This window comes from Rattus norvegicus, chromosome 3, assembly GCF_036323735.1.
Source record: "Rattus norvegicus strain BN/NHsdMcwi chromosome 3, GRCr8, whole genome shotgun sequence".
Lineage (NCBI taxonomy): Eukaryota > Metazoa > Chordata > Mammalia > Rodentia > Muridae > Rattus > Rattus norvegicus.
In genome coordinates this window covers 79767991-79789403 of record NC_086021.1, presented here as the reverse complement: position 1 = coordinate 79789403, position 21413 = coordinate 79767991, and the positions used below count along the sequence as shown (strand labels likewise).

Sequence of the window (21413 nt, the reverse complement as noted above, 5' to 3'; positions counted from 1 at the left end):
GCTTCTGGGTGAACATTAGAATTCTCTGCCATGACTCTTCTTTTCACAGAGGCTTTTCCTTTTCCCTCTCCTCAGTCCCCTACCTACTTTCATCTGTCTCACACCAGCCGCCGCTACACTAGCAAAGAACGTTGGCCAAGGTGGACTTTGCCTACTTGATGGCAAGCCTCTCTCGGCTCGATGTGGATAAAGGTACTGCAGTTTTCTTCTCTTGGCTCCCGGGAGGTTTATGAGGAAGCTCCATTTTGTCTGCAGGCTAAGAGGACTGGTAAGTGGCTGAGTGCTCTGGAGTGACCTCCAATATCTTTAACTCCCTCCAAAAGTCAGTTCTTTCAAAGATCACCCTTCCCTCCATCGAAGCTCATGGTTCAGAGGAGCTGGCTGTACTTCTGGCAGGAATTGGACTTGGTTGTCGGTTTCAACCTTGGGCATTGACCAGGCAGCATTTGTTGTTTGTAGAGGAGAGATGAGTGTCTTAACACAGTCAATATTTACAGGTGAGGGTTCTAGGTAGCCATAGAAGTGTTATAAGTTAAGATGGGGTGGGATTTCTTTGTCCCGGTTACAGCAGACAAAGTTTATTTAGCTGGGAGGCAGAGGCACGGACACTGGGAGCTGGCCTCGCCGTGGTGTTCATATGTCTTGTAGGGTAAGGCTTGCTTCCTTTCTGGGCTTCAGTTCCCTTCTCTACAAAGGGAAGAGGCTGAATAAGGTGAGCTCTGGGAGGATCATGTGTTTATCTAGGACTAGGGTGTATTATTTTAGGGGCTAAAGGGGGCTCTGTGGGTGCATTGTCCATCAGAGAAACAAAACAGGAGTGAAACAGGGAAAGAGTGGCTGGTGTTATGTGGAAAGTTCAGAATGAACAGAGAGTGCCGGGGGTGGGGGTGGGGTGAGGGTGTGGTGGGGGTTGATGACCTCGTGCATATTAATCAGCTCAAAAATAGCTCAGGTTTCTGGTCCACTTTGGTTTTCATTGTTCCTCTTCCTGTTCCCTCTTTCATGTTTGAAAATGCTGAGAGTGGAAATACGCGGAGCTGTGGGCCTGGCTCATTGAGGTTTTCAGTACAGACACATCAGCTGTTGGTGATTTTCTCCAAAGTTGAAGGTTATAATTTTTCTATACTTCTTAAGATATAATGGTCTCTTGGAATGTGCCAGTAAATTAGTCATCCTGTGTCCTGAGAATTGGTCTCTGTAATACATCCTGGTCTCTGAAAAAGAGCTGCAGTTGTATAATGGATTTTAGAAGTCTCCAAAGCTGGCTCAACTAACATATTTGTTAGTCTAATAAATGATATTGCTCTTGTCAAGATTTTTCCATATAGCACAATTTAATAGAGGAATCAATAGTTTCTCAGACATGACAGAAGGGTCTAGGTGTACTTTGATGGGAGACACAAAGCCTCTTGTTGTTCTAATGAAGCCAAAATGGGAAAAACAAAGTTTTTTTCATCTTTCAAGTGTATTTTTATGAAGCTAAGATATACATACCACTTTCTCTAGGAAAATATTTGTCTATCAATATTTGCTCCTGCATTGTCTTTTTAGTTTGTTATTACACATGAATATGCATTTCCCATTCTTCTGCTTCCCTTTGTTTGATGAGCTGTCAATTTGATGATGCCACTCCAGAGGAAAAAAACAGTCTTGAGTCAAGACAGATTTTTAGCCATTGGGTCTATAAATGTGTTGGTCAAATATTATCCTTTACCCACATTCCTCTTCAGAAGTCGCCACAGTGGTTTCATATAGCGGGAGACCATCTCCTCAAGACCAGAGAATTGGTTGCCCAGAGATGTCTTACGCTCCTGTACCATGTGCCCTGACCCCTGGTGCCATCGCAGTACCTGTGCTGGCTTAGGTTAACGGCCACTGTTGAAGCTGCTTGGAAGGGCCTTGCTGTGACGCTGAGAATATTAGGTTGTGTTCGTCCTCAGCCAGGGACTGTGTTTTCTTGAGAGTATGTGACATTCACTGCTGCAAGTTCTACTGGCAGAAACATCACTGACACCGGCCCTAGTGGTAATCCCCAAATAACACTATCTTCAGATGTGACTCCAAGAAGGGTTGGACAGCAGCTGTTGTTACAAATCTCACTGAGCTGATGAGAGATTGCACTTTGAAAAGTGACTAAAACAAGTTGAGTTCATTGGCTCCAACTCTTACAGTAGGAAGGGGTTCAGAATGCTTCCAGAGTAGAGAACAAGGACCTCAGTGGCCTGGGGGAGCTGAAGACCCCTGTGGAGGTTGTTATCCAGTTAACTGTGCATTAGAATTGTGTGAGGAGCTTTTGAAAAATTCGGCAGGCCTGGTCCCATACTTGAAAGTTACTCATCGGTTGGCAATTCAACCCAAGAGAATTTTCACTCTCTTCAGATTCCTGAAGCTCAGAGCTGTGCTGCTCAAAGTAGGATTCTGTGATGGGATGGGATTATGTCACCTTGGGTTTTGTTAGACGTGAATCTGGGATTTTGTTCAGTTTCCAGAAAATTCTGAAGCCTTATGTGTGATTTTTGAAACTTAGTACACACATCAGAATCACCTGAAGGGATTTGAGAACACAGGCTGCCGGATTCGATCTCCAGACTTGTCGTTAGTGGTCATGGTTCCAGTCTGAGAACTGGCATGTCTGTGAGGTTCTCCAGTGACATTCAGATGCCTGGTCTACAGGCCACACTTTGGGGTGGAGGGATAGCTCAACTGTTAGGAGTTTCAGTTTCCAGCACCCACATGGTACTCACAACTCCAGATTCAGGGGATCTAGTTCCCTCTTCAGCTTCTAAGGGCATGCAGGTGGTACACATACACACATGCAGACGAAGTACTCATACACATTAACTAAAAGTAGATCTTTCAGGCCACACCCTGAGCAGCACTATTCTAGAGCAAGTCTGGGAACTTGGCTTGTTTTAGAGTGTGTTTCAAAAGTGTCTGTTCTTAGATATTGAGATCCCAGAAATCACACAAATGGACCTATGGGACAAATTGCTTTGGTTAGACTTTTAATTTATTTTAGTTTTAGTTTTCTTTTCTTTTCTTTTTCCTAAAATGCAACACTCCAGAAAGTAAGACAACAGGGTTCACAAACTCAAATGCCTCCAAAGACTAGGAGGGTGGACATAGGCTGGAGGACAATGACGGCGTGGAGTCACTTCTCTGTCACAGAGAAACACTACATAGTATGTCCAGAGAATATCTGTGGGTACTCAGTCTGTTATTCAAGGTATCTCTCCTGAGGTTCTATTAAGAGACATTCAAACCTATTTTAAGTTCTAGGAAATATGTCCAAATGACCTGGCTTAGCTTTCCAGAGTTGTGATTCCAAGGGACATAAGGGCCATGGAGAAATACCATTGTCTAACTTTTTAAAATGGTAATTTAAACAGCTGAGTCTCCTGCTTATGAACAAACAGATTTTAGCATAATAAGTATCTTTGGTACACCATGTTCCTTTGGAAGGGAGAACTGGATACATTTCAGCTTTTAGTACATGGAATTACCAAGATAGAGGGTGGGAAAATCTCTGTAGAAGAGTAGCCACAAAAGAACTTCAAAACCAGTAACTTAAAACTTGCAGGGTATGAGCTTCAACTACTAGACTTTCAGTATTCAGACTTGACTGGGTCCTTCTGCATCTTGAATTATCATAGTATCTAATTTCTTTAACACTTGAGAACCAGGTGGCTGAGAAATGGCTGAAAAGAGATATTCTTTTTTTACAGTTTTAAAATTTTATTTATTTTAGCTACTTCTTTTTGTGAGACTACCATCTAATTACATCATTTCTCCCTCCAAACCCTCACATGTATCCCTCTCCTTGCTCTTCTTTCAAATTCAGGACCTTTCTTTCATTGATTGTTATTGTATAATATACATATATGTATGCATACACATCTTCCTTAAATACATAAATACGACTTGCTCAGACTGTGCTATGTTACTTAGATGTATTTTTCAGGGTTGTCATTGGTCTTGATGATCCGTTGGTGTGCTCTATCCTGGGGAAGGCTATTTTTCCCGCTCTCAGCAGTCTTGAGTTGCCTGTAGCCCTCTGTGTAGAGACCTCCTGGGCTCTTCTCTGTCTACATTTTAGCGTTCGATTGCTGTTTAACGGTCCATTGCTGTCATCCTTATTCGACCTATGTTTAGGCAGTCATGTTGGTGAGACTTTGTGGATACAACTTCTGACGTTACTAAGAGACACACTCTTACAACAAATTCTGATCCTCTGGGATTCCAATTTTTCTTTCCCTTCTACCAAAATAATCCCTGAGCCTTATGTGGGAGTGTTTTCTAAATGTATCTGTGGAGACTGAGTTCCACAGTTCTGCATTTTGAGTGTTTGTGGTTTTCTGTAACGGTCTGTTGTATAGAGGATTGTCTTTGATGAAGGCCAAGGACGACAGTTATCAGGCTAGACCCAGGAGAAGGATATGCGAGACCTGGTGGAGTGGTAAGAAGAGAACACTGTAGAGTAGATATTGCATTTCTCACGCTTATCTTTTCTCTGCAGGGCAAAAGAGGTGCTTTCTATGTGTTAAGTTGTAGACTGGTATGAGGAGCTTTGAAGTCTTTGGGCTCTACTTGAACCCCTGACTTTTGCATTTAAGCATCTCAGCACTCTCATTGCTGTTCATACTCCAGTCCCATCTGTCTGTTTCATTGGAGGAGGAAGAATCTTCCCTCACATATGCCCAACCCCATCTTGTGAACATTTCCTCCAGTAGCTTCATTGGTTCCTTTACAATTGCCTGAAGCTACCCACGGGATGGAGTGGACTGAAAGCAGCGAGCACAGTGTTAGCTCTACCGTAACCACAGTAGAAGTTATATACTGAACTTCAGTTTCATGCTCTCTGAAGATGTCATTTGGTATGTGTTGGCAGGTCGACAGCAGGAGAATTTCCAGGAATGGAATCCAAGGTTGTCGCTATTACTCCTGGAATATAAATATAGCATAATGGCCAGAGGGGTTTCCTCATGGTCGACAGTGGGCTGTAGGAAATAGGATTCATCTAAGACATACACATCTGGCTAATAAGGAAGTGGTATTACATTTCATCTGCACCGTTTCTCCTTGTGTCTTTTCTGCCTCTTAGTTCCTATAGAAAGGCTAGAATTTGTATTCCCTTGGATCTGTAGCCAAATACCATCTAATTTCCCCTTAACCAAGAATATAGCTTTAAAAAACAGACACACTGGAGAGATCTAAAATTGGGAAGGGATACAAGGATGGTGCAGTTCAGAGAATGAGTATACAATTTTTTTTTTTGTACTTTGGAAACTAACTGAGGGAGCACAGGAGTAGGCAGGCGTTTAAGAAGTGAAAAACTTTTTTGAAAGGAGAAAAACATTGTGGAAATTGAAAAGAAATATTTTGGATTCTGACTTAAGTCCTGCTATGAGTTTGGAATGTTTTAATCTGTTCATCATGAGCCAAAAATAGTTTCCAAAGGAGAAAGATGTGGGCTCCTTAAAGCTGACCGGGCCTCTGTTTATCACTTCTGCTTTGGATGTATGGGTAGACCCGATTCTGATAGTGTTCTCACAAGCATGGCTGCTTGCCCATGGGAATGGACACCCCAACTTTGGTCCCTGTTGTATTACTTAGTGTGCCAGAGTTCATGTCCTTTCTTTCTCACCTACAAAGTGTTCATCATTTCTGACCGTATTAACTTAGTTCTAACCACTCTAGTCAACAGTTTATTTTTTGATAAAATGAAAAATGATGGTTGCTTGTTGAGATATTATTAATCAAATGAGATGGAATGCCTAAAGGAAGTGCCAAGTTGCTAAATGGCAGAAAGATTAAGGAGGTATTATTTAATATGTACTATGAAGACAAAGGTCTTGGAAACACTATAGTCTAATCGAGGCTGCAACCAAATTTCCATAGCCCAGGAGGGGGTGTGAACCATGGTCCTGTTACAGTGAGTGGGAGTCATCAACCAGACTTGAGGTTAAACCTTTGCTTTACCAAGCTGACCACAAGGCTCCTTGAACCTTGACGTTCTCATCTCTAACAAAAGTAAGAGCTTCCTCATAGAGATCAAATGAGTGGGGCATTTATGCAGCAAGGTTCCTGACACGAGCTAACTTAGTAAATGCAGACTTCATTTGCTGAACTATATCCATGGATGACATTATTTCCAAAGCATACACAGAATAGAAAAAGAGCGTCTGAGATAATGGGCACTGCGTTTGGACTATCTTGGTTTCTAAGGCTAACTTGAAGAAGAAATTGGCTAAGAGCTATTTTCTTTCCTTATCTCCCTGTTTCAGCAGCCATGATATTCCCGGTGGAAAAACCATTCTTCTTCCACTGTCCTTATTCACAGTGCAAATACTTCTTTTTAAGAAACACATTATCATCAGCCATTAGCTCTCTCTGGTATCAATCTGTGTGATCTTGAAGTGAAGAGACACAGATGGCGGGAGATCAGATCTTAAGATCAACCAATAAGGAGATGATCCATTTGTTGTGGTCTTCGCCGTCTGTCAACGAGGCGGTGCTGGGGGTACCTGGAAGAGAATGGGGGACAAGAGACACGAAGAAGGACGCCAAGACAAGAGTCTGATCAAGGCGACAATTTTATTTTTTCCCCAAGGCTGAATTTATACCATAACAGGGGTAACAGAGGGAGGGGGGAGTAAGAAACATTTACGCAGGCCAAGGACACAATATTCGTGTCAGAGAATAGGCTGATGTTGACAGGATGTCAGAAAGGTCACAGGTTTGTCATATCTATTGGTCAGCAGGATGTTGGTTTTTCAGAAAGGTCATCACGTTGGGCATCTTGACGTCAGATGTATTTCTCAGCAAGGTCAGAGCTTTATCATATCATTATTCATCTTGACCACTAGATTTGTATTAGTCTTCTGCAGCTGGCTGGGGATTTTCCATGAACCCAGTCATACTTAATTCCAACCATAATAATAGCATCAATAATGGAGGGCTTCAAGGGCATCGCTCCCAACAGTCATCACACAGTCATCCGTCAACTTGACTACACCTTGACTAACACCTGACTCAGTTGCCCTCAGTATTGGAATATATGACTGGCTTTGGCTCAGATGAAGTGACTTCTGTTTAGGGATTAGGTTACTTAAAAACAAACCAACAAACCAACCAACCAACAAACAAGTCCATCTGTCTCAGTCTTGAGGATATAGAATTCAATTATTTCAATCCAAACATGTGTTCGATGCCCTTCTCTGTTCTTGACTGCATCAAGGTGGTTGATACAAGGCTCTGGTAGTGGAATATAAGACTTAGTAGGACTGCTTTAAAGGCACTCAAGGTGTAGGGCTACAGCTGAGACTGGCTTATGACCAGTGCAATGTTTTTTTCACAGTTCTGAAGGATGTGGAGCCTAAGGAAAGATACTGAGACATGGGTATCTGAAGGGACTTCATCCTCACATTGTGGGAGCTATGGGATACCCAGCAATCTCTTTAAGGTGGTCACCAGATCATCCTCGAGGATTCTGCCTAATCCCATCTGGAACCTCATCTCTTATGGGGTAGGTTTTCGATATTGAATTTGGAGGAACACAGAGGTTCAGTCACAGAGGTCTGACATCTGTGATGCCCTAAAACCCATAAAGCAACAAGAGAGGAAAAAAAAAAGATGTTTCTAAGGGCTCCGGCCCAACAAATTTAATCAATATTTTGGCTACTTAAAAGTTTTATTTCTTTGTTTGATTTACAAGTTTAATCCCCCACTTGCAAATAAGAATATTTTTCACATAGTACCTTTCTCACCATTAAGTGTTTGTTTATGGTCTGAATATCCGAGTCTCCCCTAAAGTCAATATGTTTAAAATCTCAGCCTGTAAGGTTAGGAGACGAGAACTTTTCAGGGAAAATAAACCACGAGAGCAGAGATCTCATGGCTGGAGTTAGCAGCCCCATACAAGAGGCTGTAGAGGGCGAGGTAATTATTTCCACTGTGTAAGAAAAGGGCACCATGGAGTCTTTGTGAGCAACCTCCCTCTTTTTCCTTTTTTTGGGATGGAATCTCACAGTAACACCCAAATCTCTTATACTCCTGAATTTAAGTGCTTCCTCTGCCTTAGTCTCCTGAGTAGCTGGGATTGTCGGCCTTTGCTGCTATGTGTAGATGACTTCCTGTTGTTTATAAGCTAACCAGAAGGTGGTATTTTATTTTAATAGCCTTGACGGACTAAGGCACTTAGTCTGTTATTTCAACCTTTTAAAAAAGGACTTGCTTTTTATTTTTTGAGTACGTGTAAGCGCCTGAATGAATTCAGTACCATTTATGTGCCTGGTGCCTGCAGAGGCCAGGAGAGGGTGTCTGCTCCCCTGGAATTGGCGTTACAGATGGTTATGAGGTGCCACGTGGGTACTGGGGATTGAACCCAGATCTTCTGCAAGTGCCTCATCACTGAGCCATCTCTCCGGTTTCTACCCTCTGACCCCAACAGCTTTTGGTGTCAATCTAGTAGAACAACCATGCTATTTAATTTGATCGATTGGCCGAATTGGGGATTAAACCTAGCTAGGGCCTTGAACATGCTGGGTAAGCTGTGAACCCTGAACTATATATCCTAAGCCTCCTTTTTACTCTTTTGTTTGTTTAGTTGCCTGGCTAGCCTTGCATTCATTCCATATTGCCAACTAGTCTGAACCTGTGATCTTCTGCCTTGGTCCCTTGAGTACATGGGATTGTACCCTGTGCTATTAGGTCAGGTTCACTTTTAGCTTCAATGTTCAGAGTAGACCATCAGAGGAAAGGAGCTAACATTGGATCCTTCTCTTGTTTCCAGCTACTTTGGCCCATGTGCCTGGATACCATGACTTCTTCTGTGCTAGCCATTGCTGTTGGTGAGGTTTGTTTGAAATTCCCCTTAAAAGGTGTCTTAGTTCGGATTTCTATTGCTGTGACAAAACACCATGGCCAAAAACAAGTTGGCAAGGTGTCTTAGTTTGGGTTTCATTGTTGTGAAGAGGCACCATGACCAGGGCAACTCTCATAAAGGCAAACATTTAATTGGGGCTGCATTACAATTTCAGAGGTCCAGTCCAGTATCATCATAGTAGGAAGCGTGGCATCGTGTAGGCAGACTTGACACTGGAGGAGCCAAGATTTCTACAATTTGATTCAAGCGCAGCAAGGAGGTGACTGTCTTCGGCAGGCAGCCAGGGGGAGGTCTGGATCACGCTGGCCAGACTTGAGCATATACAGGAAACTTCAAAGCCCTTCCCCCACAGTGACACACTTCCTCTAACAAGGCTACACAGCCTCCAATAAGGGCACACCTCCTAACAGTGTCACTTCCCACGGACAGAGCATAGTGGAACCACCACAGGAGGAAGGGATTTATTTGTCTTACGCTTCCACATTGCTGTTCATCATCAAAGGAAGTCAAGACACGAACTCAAACAGGGTGGGAAGCTGATGCAGAGGCCGTGGAGGAATGGTACTTTGAGGCTTGTTCCCATGACTTGGGCAGCTTGCTTTCTTACAGAACCCAGGACCACCAGCCCAGGATGGTAGCACCTCGTTAATTACTCATTAAGAAAGCATCCTACAGCCAGATCTTATGGAGGTATTTTCTCCATGGAGTCCTCCTCCTTTCAGATAATTCTAGCTTGTGGGATATTGACATAAAACTAGCCAGCACAAATGGCTTGTCCCTTTCACCTGTTCTGCTCTTAACTGTATGACTTGTACTAAAGACATTGCCTGAGTCCTCTGCTGAGGACATGTGTCTCCACACGAGCTGTCCCACTGTTGCCTGCTTGTCTTCCCTTGGCACACTTTCAACTTCTACCCATCTTGCAACTGCTAACCCAAGTTTCCCTGTAGGAATGTTTCCTTTCTCTGCTGACTACATCATATGCATTAACCAAACTAGTCTTCCTTCACCAGGACTGTCAGGTAAATGGCGCAGAAAATACAAGGCATCTTTTATAGTAAAGTAGTAGGTAAACAGTAACAATGGTGGTCTCTGGAGTGAACAGGAGTGTCAACACTAGAGCCTCGAAAAGAATCAAAACCCAGGATTTAATATAACAAGTAGCATCTTCGCTGTTCAAAAACCTTGGGTGCCAGTCCACGCAATCAGGGAAGGACCAGTTGCTTATCCTGTGGCAAACAGGTATATTTGGACACCTTGACTTTATCATCTGTAAGAACAATGCTGTCTGGTAATTTTGGAGCATGGGGTTCCCCAGATTATACAGCCTAAGACTCGGCCGGTAGCTAAAGAACTAATTTGAAGGGAGATAAAAAATGACATGTCTAAAAGAGAGCCCATTACACAACTCAGGCTGCTTTGTTCTAAGAATTAGAAGCTATGATCTATGGTTTAAGCATAACTCTGGGAACAATTTTTGTCTAACAGCTTCAAATAAATTTACAGCAGACTTTCCCCCATTTCAACCCTCTGATTTTTAGTCTGTAAACTTGCTTCTGTGTCTAAAGAAATTCCGCCTAAATTCCTTGAGGGTCTGACCCTTCCCGAGCCTTAGTTTATGTTCTTTTGTTCTTGTACTTGACATTATCTGGAATAGTCTTGTAAAACCTTGTTTCTGCTCCCTTCAGAGTTTTATATCCCTCAATGAGGCATTTCTCCACCTCTTCCTTCAGAAAAATAGCTGCACTGCTTTGGTGACTTTTCCTTTAGTAATGCAGATAAATCCTTCATGTTTTAAAAATGAAACAGGTCACCTTCTCTGGTACTGAGGCTGTGAACAAAACAACCCAAAGTTATCTGAGTGAAGTGAACATTTGGTGGGGCTGGGTTAGCCTTAGGAATAGCACTTGGGATCCTCAGGAAGGGCGACTGAAAGGGAACCTGATGGTTTGGTCTTGGGGAGAATCGGGAAGTCTAACAGAGATAATGGGGGCGGGGTCTGCTCAACAAGAGGGAGATTGTCAGGTACTGGAAACCTAGCCAACTCCCCGGGGCTAGAGAGGACAACCTATAACTGCCATTGTAGTAAATTAGCAGAATCCTTAAACTAAACTCTAAATATTTATCCCCATACCCACATATCAGTGTCGTTCTCACCTCTCATTAAATAAGAGAACAGAAGGACACCGTCACAGAAAACCACAACTGACTAAATTGCAGGGAACAAGTGATGCAGTTACAATATGATTCCTGCATCAAAGGCTCAGGAGGGGTCATTGCAGAAGAGGGGGCAGAAAGACTGGAAGAGCCAAAGGGATAGGAAGTCTGCCGTGAGATTTCACATCCCAGAAACGTCCGGGAGACTACACCTGCGTCTCAACATAGGGCCTAAACAAGACCTGGAGGAGAACACCAATAACCATGCTAGCATGGCAGTGCGAAATCTCGTGAGGCCTCCGTCCTAGACAAAGAAATACAGTCAAGTAAGGAACGCTGAGAGTGGGTAAGATTGTCTTCCCCAGGGAAGAGCACATCAACTGGTTATCCAGTCACAACTGGTCAGCTCTGAGAACACGTACATTGTGAGGAGCACCGTACAGACAGGGGCAGGTTGCATTTGTATGTTTAGGAATGGGAGAGATCAGAGGGAAGGAAGGAGAGGGTGAAAATGATGCATTTATAATTTAACTTCAAAAATTATGTTAAAAGGGGCTGGCAGGACAGGATGCCCCGTGTAATTGCTTTCCAGGATGCTCTGTGCAGCATTACTGCTCCCGGATACGGTTCATGCATGGGTGCACTCAGGGTTCATGCATGGGTGCACTCAGAGTTCGTGCATGGGTGCACTTTGAATCATCAGCAACTCTTTCTTTTCTTCATTTGGCACTTGCTCACAATCTCAGCTGAAGTAGCTATTGTTTCTGGTAGATGAGAGGCTTGGGGCTTCTGAAAGTTGCAGCCATGCATTAAGAAGTGTTTAGAGGGTCTGTACTACACCATCAGAAGAAACAAAAACACCCGAAGAAGCAGTCTTTAGTTGCAGCAGTCCATTGTCTGGTGGAGAAGGCAGACAGACTACCAGGCAGTTGTGGCAGATGACCAATGCTCCCTAAGGTCCGGAGGAGGAAGGCTGTCACGTGTCTTCGTGAAGGTCAGAGTGGAAAGTTCCCTCCTTCAACAGGGCCATGCTTGTGGAGAGAGGTAGACTGTACAGTGGGAAGAAAGGGCAAGGGAACTCCTTAGTTGCCAGTTTCTGCTTTGACACATTACTGTAAACCTAATGGCTTCAACACCCTCCATTTCTGGATGACTGGAAGTCATGTATGTCTTTCATAGGCTAAAATGTGGCAGGAGCTGGTGAGTGCATCTGCTTCCTTCTGTCTTCTGTAAGTCTCCTGCATATCCTGGGGTTGGCTCCTTCTGTCTTCCATTCTGAGTGATACACCACCTTTCCCTCACTATATGTTCTTCTCTGACGTTCCTGTTTCTCCTCCCATTACTGAGGACCCTTGATTCCAGTGGAGCCCCCATCCCCACCCCCCCACCCCCTGATGGCTAAGGTCCCCGCGCCAAACCTCTGAGCTTTGCACGTGCAGCATCCCTTTGGGAGGTAAAGAGCACCACAAGTTTTGAGATAAGGCTGCAGACATCGGGGTGGGAGGCTTGCTCTGTTTCCCACAGGGCAGCATGGGGCACTTCAGGAGAAGGAGGAGGGATCCTTAACTGAGGTTATCTGGATGTACTTTATCAGAAGAACAGCTCGAATCTGAAACCATCTTCCTTCCTGTACATTAATCTGGATCTTGTGTTACACCCGTGAAACCTCATTAGTGGCCCCGTTCAAGGAAAGAAATGAGCTCCGATTTGACAGCTCCTGGTAAAGAAAAATACATATTAGCCAGTGTTAGTCTCTCTAATGAAGCTGCATGGAATGGCGCTCTGTGAAACCACGTGCTTCACACAGTTCAGCCAGAGACAGCTTCACAGCAAGGCTGCTGCCAGGCTCTCATACTTTGCTCAGGAAACTTCCTCCCTCCCTCCCTCCCTCCCTCCTTCCTTCCTTCCTTCCTTCCTTCTTTCCTTCCTTCCCCCTTCCCTCCCTCCCTCCTGCCTTCTTCCTTCCTTCCTTCTGCCTTCCTCCTTCCTTCCTTCCTTCCTTCCTTCCTTCCTTCCTTCCTTTCTATTATCTTCAGATTTTCAGTTCAGAGTTCTACGTACGGAGCTATGTCCCATCACCACTGTTTCCAACACACATCTCAAGCTGAGGAACCTCATGCTACCTCTGAATCAGCACTGGCTTCCTTCCCCAGCCTGTGCTAGCCATGCCAGCTGCTCTTACAGCTCAGGTAACAACAACTGACAGGGCACTTAGGGTCCACTGAGCTCTGGGCAGTGGTGGATTCTGTGGAAGAAAGGATAGTGTGTGCTTGCTTGGTTGGGTGGGATATAGCCTGCCCCTGGCCTGGCCTGTTATCCTGTGTTTCTGAACATGCGATTGGCTAGCAGCTGCAGTGGGTAGAATTATACAACCTTTACCTTCCTTTCTTTCTTCCTTCCTTCCTTCCTTCCTTCCTTCCTTCCTTCCTTCCTTCCTTCCTTCCTTCTCCCTTCCCTTCCTCCCTCCTTCCTTCCCTCCCTCCTTCTCTCTTTTTTCTCCCCTTCTCCCTTTCTTTTCTTGAATGCAATAACATTTTTAAAAAAAATTCTTAGAGCTTCTTCTGACCATGGTTCACCCCCCCACCTCCTCCCAGACCCTCCCACCTCCCCACCCATTCGACTCCGTGCTTTCTTTCCCTCTCTCTTTAGAAAACGAGCAGACAAGTAAAATAGCAAACCAACCTGGAAAAAGTTACATGAAAAAGTACAAGAAACATATACATAGACAGACAGATGGGCAGGCAGACAGATGACCAACAGACACAAAAGGAGTGTGTGCAAACCAAACTCCTAAAAACACAAGATCAGAAACAATAATGCATGTGTAAAAAGACAGTAAAATAAAAAAAAAAACACATTGGAACACAACAATACAGGCAAACATTACTACAAAACCACCACTGGGTTTGTGTTGGCCTTCAGTAGCTGGGCTTGGGGCCTGCCCTAAAGTATAGTTTATGTGGTGTGACTGTGATCCTTAGAACTGTAGGCAGAAGTTGGTGATGAGGCTTCTAGCAACCATGACTGACAAACTAATCCCAGTGCTCCGAATGGACTTTTATATGTTTGTCATTTACGATAACATATCTAAATGCATATTACATTTGCGGAATTGAAGAAGAAGCCTTAAAACAGATAAAAAGAAACGTCAGGCTTCATGGATCCTTAGTGTAGTATTTTAAGACAAGTTACACAACGTTCCGCTGGTCTGAGCGTCTTCCAGTGCCCTACCCTGGGGTTGCCGTCAGTCTTTTCCATATCGATTCACACAGCAGGGGTTAGAATTGGTGTTGGGGACTCACTGTGTAAGTGGGAAACAGCGATTTCTGTGGCACAGCTTCTGATTTTCAGTGTGCTTTGCTCCTAAGCGGGTTTGCTCCTGGTCCTGTGCCCTGAAGTTCTCAGAGTCTGCATTTGGTGCCTGGCCCCCGCGGCTAAGTATCTCTTGCGCATGCGCAAATGTAAATAGTCCTGTGTGTGAGGTTTGCTCAGCATCGTCTGTGCTGGCAACACTTCAGGTGCAGCTTGTCTTGGACAGAGGGGCAGAGAGGAAGTAGAGGCCTGCTGAGTGTTTGCAGCTTGTGGGGAGTGGTTCTTACAGTCGGGGACTGGAGTGTCTGGTTCTGAAGTCAGAAGTTCGCGCCTGTGTTTTCAGGATGAGGGATGTAAGGAGGAGGTAGTGAGTGTGTCATGGATGCACTACTGGACAAGCCCTATGCACTGCTGACAGCTAAGAATTTATGAGGACAGAGCAAGGGAGCTGCACAGAGCCCAGACACCAACGGGACTTCACCCTACTGTGCCTTCTAGGCTATCTCAGCACACGGGCGAAGGCCCTTTCTCTGCTGTGAGCTAGGACAGGAACAGACCCTGCCTCACGGATTTGCTGGTAAATGAGACTCAGCTGGTGAGCCCTGTGGATAGCACCTGTCCTCCTAACAAATGTGCCCCCCCCCTTTTTTTTTCTTTTTTCTTTTTTTCGGAGCTGGGGACCGAACCCAGGGCCTTGCGCTCGCTAGGCAAGCGCTCTACCGCTGAACTAAATCCCCGACCCCTCTTCCCCTTTTACAAAAGCCTGTGTTTAGGGCATTTGTAGATTGTGCGTTGACACAGCAGAATCATTTATTTGCTGTTTTCATTTCACAACAAGTGCCAAACAATTCAGTGGAGACTTTTGTGTCTACAACTACATTGGATCTGCGTCAGTGACAACCCTTGGACAGTTGGCGGGCAGCTGCCCAAGATGGCGATCGTGAGAAGTGGCTTTTTCTCCTCTACTTCCCTTGGAAGTATTGATGTTTGAAAAACTTCCATCGGCACTCTTTGTCTTTAACTTCTTTTCAGAAACTATAAAACCATCATAAAAAGGAAACTTTTCATCTTTTAAAAATATTTTTCCCTACAGGAAGCAGGAGCAGTTCACACACACACACACACACACACACACACTCACACATACACACATATACACACACGTACACACACACTCACACACATATACACACGTACACACTCACACACATATACACACGTACACATACACACATACATACACACACATACAAGAACACAAACACACACTTTCCATGGCAACATGGCAACTGGGAAGACCTGTGTCTGATGTTGAGGGGTTCATCCAGCACTCCCATTTTATTTTATGGGTCTTAGATCTGCAGCCCTGGCCTTCTGCTGTTGCGGGAGATTTCTGACACAGGTGGTTTGTCTAGAAAAAGAGAAATCCAGACAATGAACCCTGGAAAGGCAGGATGGTAAGACATGGGGAAGGGAGTGGAGCAGCTTGGGGAACAATGAGATAGGGACACACGATACAGATCTTGAACTGGGGAGAGAGGCTGAGAATAGCAGTTTCAAATAGGAACTTGGACGTTCCCTAAAAGGCTTATTTCATCGGAGGAAACCTTGAGAGTTTATTTAACTTGATGAGGATAAGACATTATAGTTGCTCAGAGACCAGTTGAACAAGCAAGGGGTCAGGTGAGGAGAGACGAAAGAGTTGAAGGTGAGAGAAGAAAGGCGTGTAGCTGAACCAGAGAAGCCAGCCGGGTAAAGGAAGGACAGCAGGCAACCTCCACCAGGGACTTGCGAAGAAAAGGAAAGGACCTTGATGGACCTTGTCTCCTGTCGTCCGCCAGCTCCGCTTACTTTGTGTGAACTATCCACTGTCTTAGGGACACCCTTCTGAAGAAAGACGCTACCTTCTCTACAGTCCAGGCGACTAAACAAGGCACACGTAGGATGTGGTGTTTGTCTAAGGTCCTCAGTGAGTGATGTCAGAGTCCACAATGAGACTCTGAACCCAGAATCCGTGCTCCTAGCACCTGCTTTGCCGCTGACACACGAGATCAGTCCCCGTGGAAAGCTTGGAGAGGTCGAGGCTCTAGCGCCGTAATTAATGAGCATCAGGTTTCCTGAACTGGTAAGCAAAATGGTGTGCCTGGGGAAAAACTTTTCTGATGGAGGCTGAGAGAACAGTGCTGGCTCATTTTCCAGAGAAGCCGGTTACCCCAAACACACCAGAGTGGCAGACAGGCTTTTCTGCCCACTGGCTCCTGAAGTAGGGCTAGGCTTCTGGGCGCCCTGTCCTGCAATACTCTCGGGGCTGGCTCCCCAGCTTGATCCCCCAGAAAACAAGCTTCCAGGTCTCAGCTGTGTGTCCTTAAGGGAACTTTGCGAGGATGATTCCCAGGTAAGCGTTTCCTTTGCCAAGCTTGGCTCGCTCCATATTTAGTAGAAGGTGAAACCTGTTAAAGCAGAAAAATGGTTCCTACACTGGATCATTTTTTAAGTGCCATTTTCCATGCCTTTTACCAAAGGAAAAGAGAGGCTAAATCCTTATATTCTGGGCAACGATTTTGCCACTTTCTGGTGACATTGATAATAGTTTAAGCAACCCCATAGCAGATCTATCTCATCTATAAGAGAAAATGTAGCATGAAAATCAGGGGAGGTGCTGGGGCTCAGGAAGGGGCACCACCGTTAACTTTCAGGTAAGAGTTTTCATACCCATGCTATTTTTCTCGGGTACCTTAGGCTGACTAAGCAGAGGCTCTTCCTATGAAGATCAGGGTCCTTTGATAAAGCAACAGCTCCATTTCTTCTAAGTAGCTCCATCTAACTGTGGAAAAGGAAAAAACTGGGGTAGGGGATTTAGCTCAGTGGTAGGGCGCTTGCCTAGCAAGTGCAAGGCCCTGGGTTCGGTCCTCAGCTCCGGGGGGGTGGGGTGGGGGGGAAGCTTAGGAATTAGAACTCTTCAATCGGTATCTAATTAAACATTTATCAATTCTACTTTTCAACCCCTTCCTTCCTTCCCTCTTTCCCTTCCTTCCTTCTCTTGTTTTGTTTTTGGGATTTTGGTTTTTTGAGGCAGGATTTCTCTGCATAGCTTTGGCTGTCCTGGAACTTGCTCTGTAGACCAGGCTGGCCTTGAACTCAGAGATTCTCTGCCTCTGCCTCCCAAGTGCTGGGATTAAAGACGTGTGCCACCACCTCCCATCTAAGTTTCAACTCTTAATATTATATTCCAGTGAGATAGTAGGACACCATCTTCATCAACAGTCATCAATGATAGCATCATTGATAGTCATCAATGATAGCAGTCTGGTACGTTATTCTCTTCCTGTTACTGGACTCTGAGTTTTCAGCGTCATTTGCAGGACATGGTAGAAGACGCCAGAACAGAAAGGCTCTTGTCTTGCTCTGACTCCTGTCACAAGTCACAGCCTCCACGGGCCTTAGTGTCCTGTCTTGAAGGTTTATTGTAGTTATTTGGGTGCGGTGGTTCTGACAATCATTGCCTAATGTATTTGGAGTTTATGGCAGGAGAAAGTTTAAGATCAGAGTTGCTGTCTCCTCCTGATGAACTATATTTACTGCTGGCAGGAACTCCCTTTATCTCCCTGAAAATTCCGTTTTCCTGAAAGTTCAGTTTTGTCTGCGGTTTACAGAGGCATTTAAACTTTCACTGCAGTTGTTAACGTTGTTCGGCTTACATACCTTTCCCCCATCCTTTTAACCTTAGATGAGCTAAGGGAAGGTCTATTTTCATTTTACTGATCTGAGGGTCACTGATCGAGCCTTCTGAGTGTGTGGCTCTGGGGCTTTCAGAAGCTTAAACTGCTCAGCGGCACCTCAGGACTTTATCTCTCCCTCTTCTCAGTCACCTGCCTCTCTCTCTCTCTCTCTCTCTCTCTCTCTCTCTCTCTCTCTCTCTGTCTCTGTCTCTCTGCTCTTGTCTCTGTTTCTGTCCCCCGCCTGCCCTCCCCGAAATCAGCAGTGTTGAAAAATCACTTTAAAATTCAGTTCTTTTAAAATCAAAACCTACAGTTAATCAACACCTTTACCTTTTTTCAAACAATTTAAAAAATAAAATTCCTTTGTCTTCCATGATTTATGCACTATTTGTTCTGCATGTCCACCCCCACCCCCCCTTCTATTTTTTTTTTCTTGCAGGTATGTCCGCCTCACAGCCTTGGAGCTGCACAAATTCAGGGAGAACTATGAATGCAGCCCCACACAAAACTGAAGACTTAACTAAAACCTGAGGATATTACTGGTGATTTTACTTTATTTATTTATCTATTTGTTTATTTTTGCAATTGCTGGTTCTTTTTTCTTTTAAGAATAAGCATCCATCTTACTGATTTTAAAGATACTGCAATTTTTATGTGTCAATGATTCTCTTCAACGTTTTGCAGCTATGTGGCTTTGCAGCACAGCAAATCATAAACCACACTGTACAGAATCACCAGCAGGACTGGACTGATGTTATGGAAGGCACCACCATGCTTATTGCATTACCAGAGAACAAAATACAGGAAAGGCTGAACACAGCTTAAAGAAAGGAAAGGGGAGCAGCCGTCCATCCCTGCACTCAAGAGGGCAAGTAGAAAACTGACAAAACGAAGCTACCAAACCTGGTCTCGTATTTAAGACCACAGCTTTGGAAGTTCTCGTTTTTGTTATTTCGTTCATAACTAAAGGACTTCCTTCTGGAATATTTGCAGTCTGGTTAAGGTTTGTATGCACAATGCTGGTCACACACACAGACAGAATGCCCTCATCATTTCACAAACTATTTTCTACTGGAAAAGAAGATCAACTTTTTAAAGAAGATCCCTGGCTCCTGGTGCAGATTTCAATGGTAACGACTTCAGAGTACCGGACAGTGCGTTCTGATGAATACACGACAAGTTTCTATTTGTGTTGGGGGTTGGGGGAGCCAAGAAAAAAAGGCAAGATTCTCCAATTGCACAAATTGCACTATTTGTGTTTCCAACATTAATAGCAGAAACAGTTAACACTTAAACAAAATGTGCAGCAGAGGGATTTTTTTAAAACTCAAATGACCTGAACTCAGTGGGCGCGTCCTTTTTTTTAAAGTTCATTTTGTTGTAGACAGTTTAAGATATGGTCATCTCTCAGTCCTTAATTCTCCAAGTCTAGCTTTATAAATTAACAATATGAATCCTGTTGTGAAACTGGGGAAATAATGTCCACCTCAATTTAACTAAAAACCAAAAGCTGCTTTTCACATCAAAGAAATGATCAAAAAGGCTGTGTCATATTCCAAAGCCAAACCTAACCAGAGCGCAAACACAATGAGTTTAGGTGCCACTGCCCAAACTTGGCCAACAGGGAGACTTCAATGACGCTGTCCTGTGAAGCGGCCTTCCATTTGCCCAGTTCCTCGTCTAGAACCAAGTTTCTGTGTCATGCCACCTCGTGGAGGGGCCCTCTTCTGTCACGATCACGAATCATTCCACCAACCACAATTCCACGTGGACCACCAGGACCCCGATCATTGAGTCTAATATCCCTGCGGTCATCACCTCCACCTCGGGTCTCTCGCTCTCTGGCAGCTTTTGTCTTTTTCTTTTCCACGTTTAAATGTACTTCTCCTCAAAACATAATTGGTTTTCAATTAAGATTCTCTGAAGTGGTTCAGAGTCATCAAAAACCACAAAACCAAAATTTGGAAGCTTCCCCCCAACACCCTTGGTATTGATGTGAAGTTCCACAACGTTTCCAAAATGCATAAAGAATTCTTTCAGTTCATTTTCATCAATATCATGAGGCAAGTTTCCAACAAAAAGCTGATGACTGTCTGGATAACGAATTATTCTTCGGTTGTCAGAGTCATTCTGCTCTGTATCTCCTCTGCCTGGCCTTGGTCCTCGAGGAGGAAAACCAGGTCATTCTCGAGGTCACTGTTCACGTATGCGTGGTGCCTGAGACTGAACTTCTGGTTTAGCATCAACCCTTGGCTTTGGCGGTTCTTGAGGCAGAGAAGCAGGGTCGGCGGGGGGAGGAGTGGCGGACTTCTCCTCCAGCTCTTCCAAGTGTTTCTCCTCCGCTTGTGGTTTCAGCTCTTCAGTCTTTTCGGACTCCGGCTCAGGTTCGGGTTCATGAGAGGATTCTTCCAAAGGCTCCTCTATGCCATTGGTCTCAGGGTGTGCATCATAATAAGCGCTGTTAGCATTCTCTTGCACAGTTCAGGAGACGGCTGCCTGTTTTCTTGTTCCTCTTCCACTTCATCAAGTTCTGGTTCAGAATCTCCAAATACTTCATCCTCATAACGAAACATATCATTGTGAACATAAAATTTATTTGGAACAGATCCTTCTGGAGCCAGAACAAAGGTTTGCATAAACTTCCTCTCAGGCTGCCCACTGTTAGACAGCAAGCCCATGACCTGTACCACTACACCGTCACTCAAGGTTGCATGAGCGTCCACATGACAGATTTTTGTATGACATTCACTGAAGTTCAGAGATAACATTTTGTAGTGTATATCGTTTTGGCCATAAACTGCTTCCTGGGGCTTTCCACTGGCATCCACTCCACCATGAACATAGGAGGAATTCCTGCCAAAAAACCTGTGCAAATATTCGGGAGCTCTATTCAGCAAAGTGTAATATTGCCTCACAAACTCCCGCCCCACAAGCAGCGGACTGGGCTTCTCCATAACCATTTCTTTGCTGCAACAATGTCAAATGCTCCAACCAACAGCGGCGGGCACGTCGCGCGGAGGTCAGGAATATCGCGTGATTGGCCACAGCAGATTCTCCCTCGAATCAACCCGAGGCTTCGGAATCCAGAGAGCCGCAAGCTCGGGCCCCTCACAGCCACCTCTTCCCAATTGCTTGGCTCTTGAGTGTGAACTTTGCAGATGGCAAGGGCTGTGTTGCAATGTTGAAGGTTGATAGCACACTAGAGTCTGTCCTGGGTTCTGGATGCTTTGCCTCCACTCTGCTGTTGGTACTGCTGCACCAGTGTCAAGCACCAGCAGCTTTAAGCCCAGAACCGAGTCCATCCCTGGGACTCCTCCTCTGACAAAGAGAAGGTCTTCCCC

General features: G+C 44.7%; 1 pseudogene; it reads right to left on the bottom strand.

Moving 5' to 3' along the window:
• Positions 1 to 19215: 19215 nt before the first annotated feature.
• G3bp2-ps1 (G3BP stress granule assembly factor 2, pseudogene 1) lies at positions 19216 to 21038 on the bottom strand (annotated as a pseudogene).
• Between the last annotated feature and the right edge of the window lie 375 nt (positions 21039 to 21413).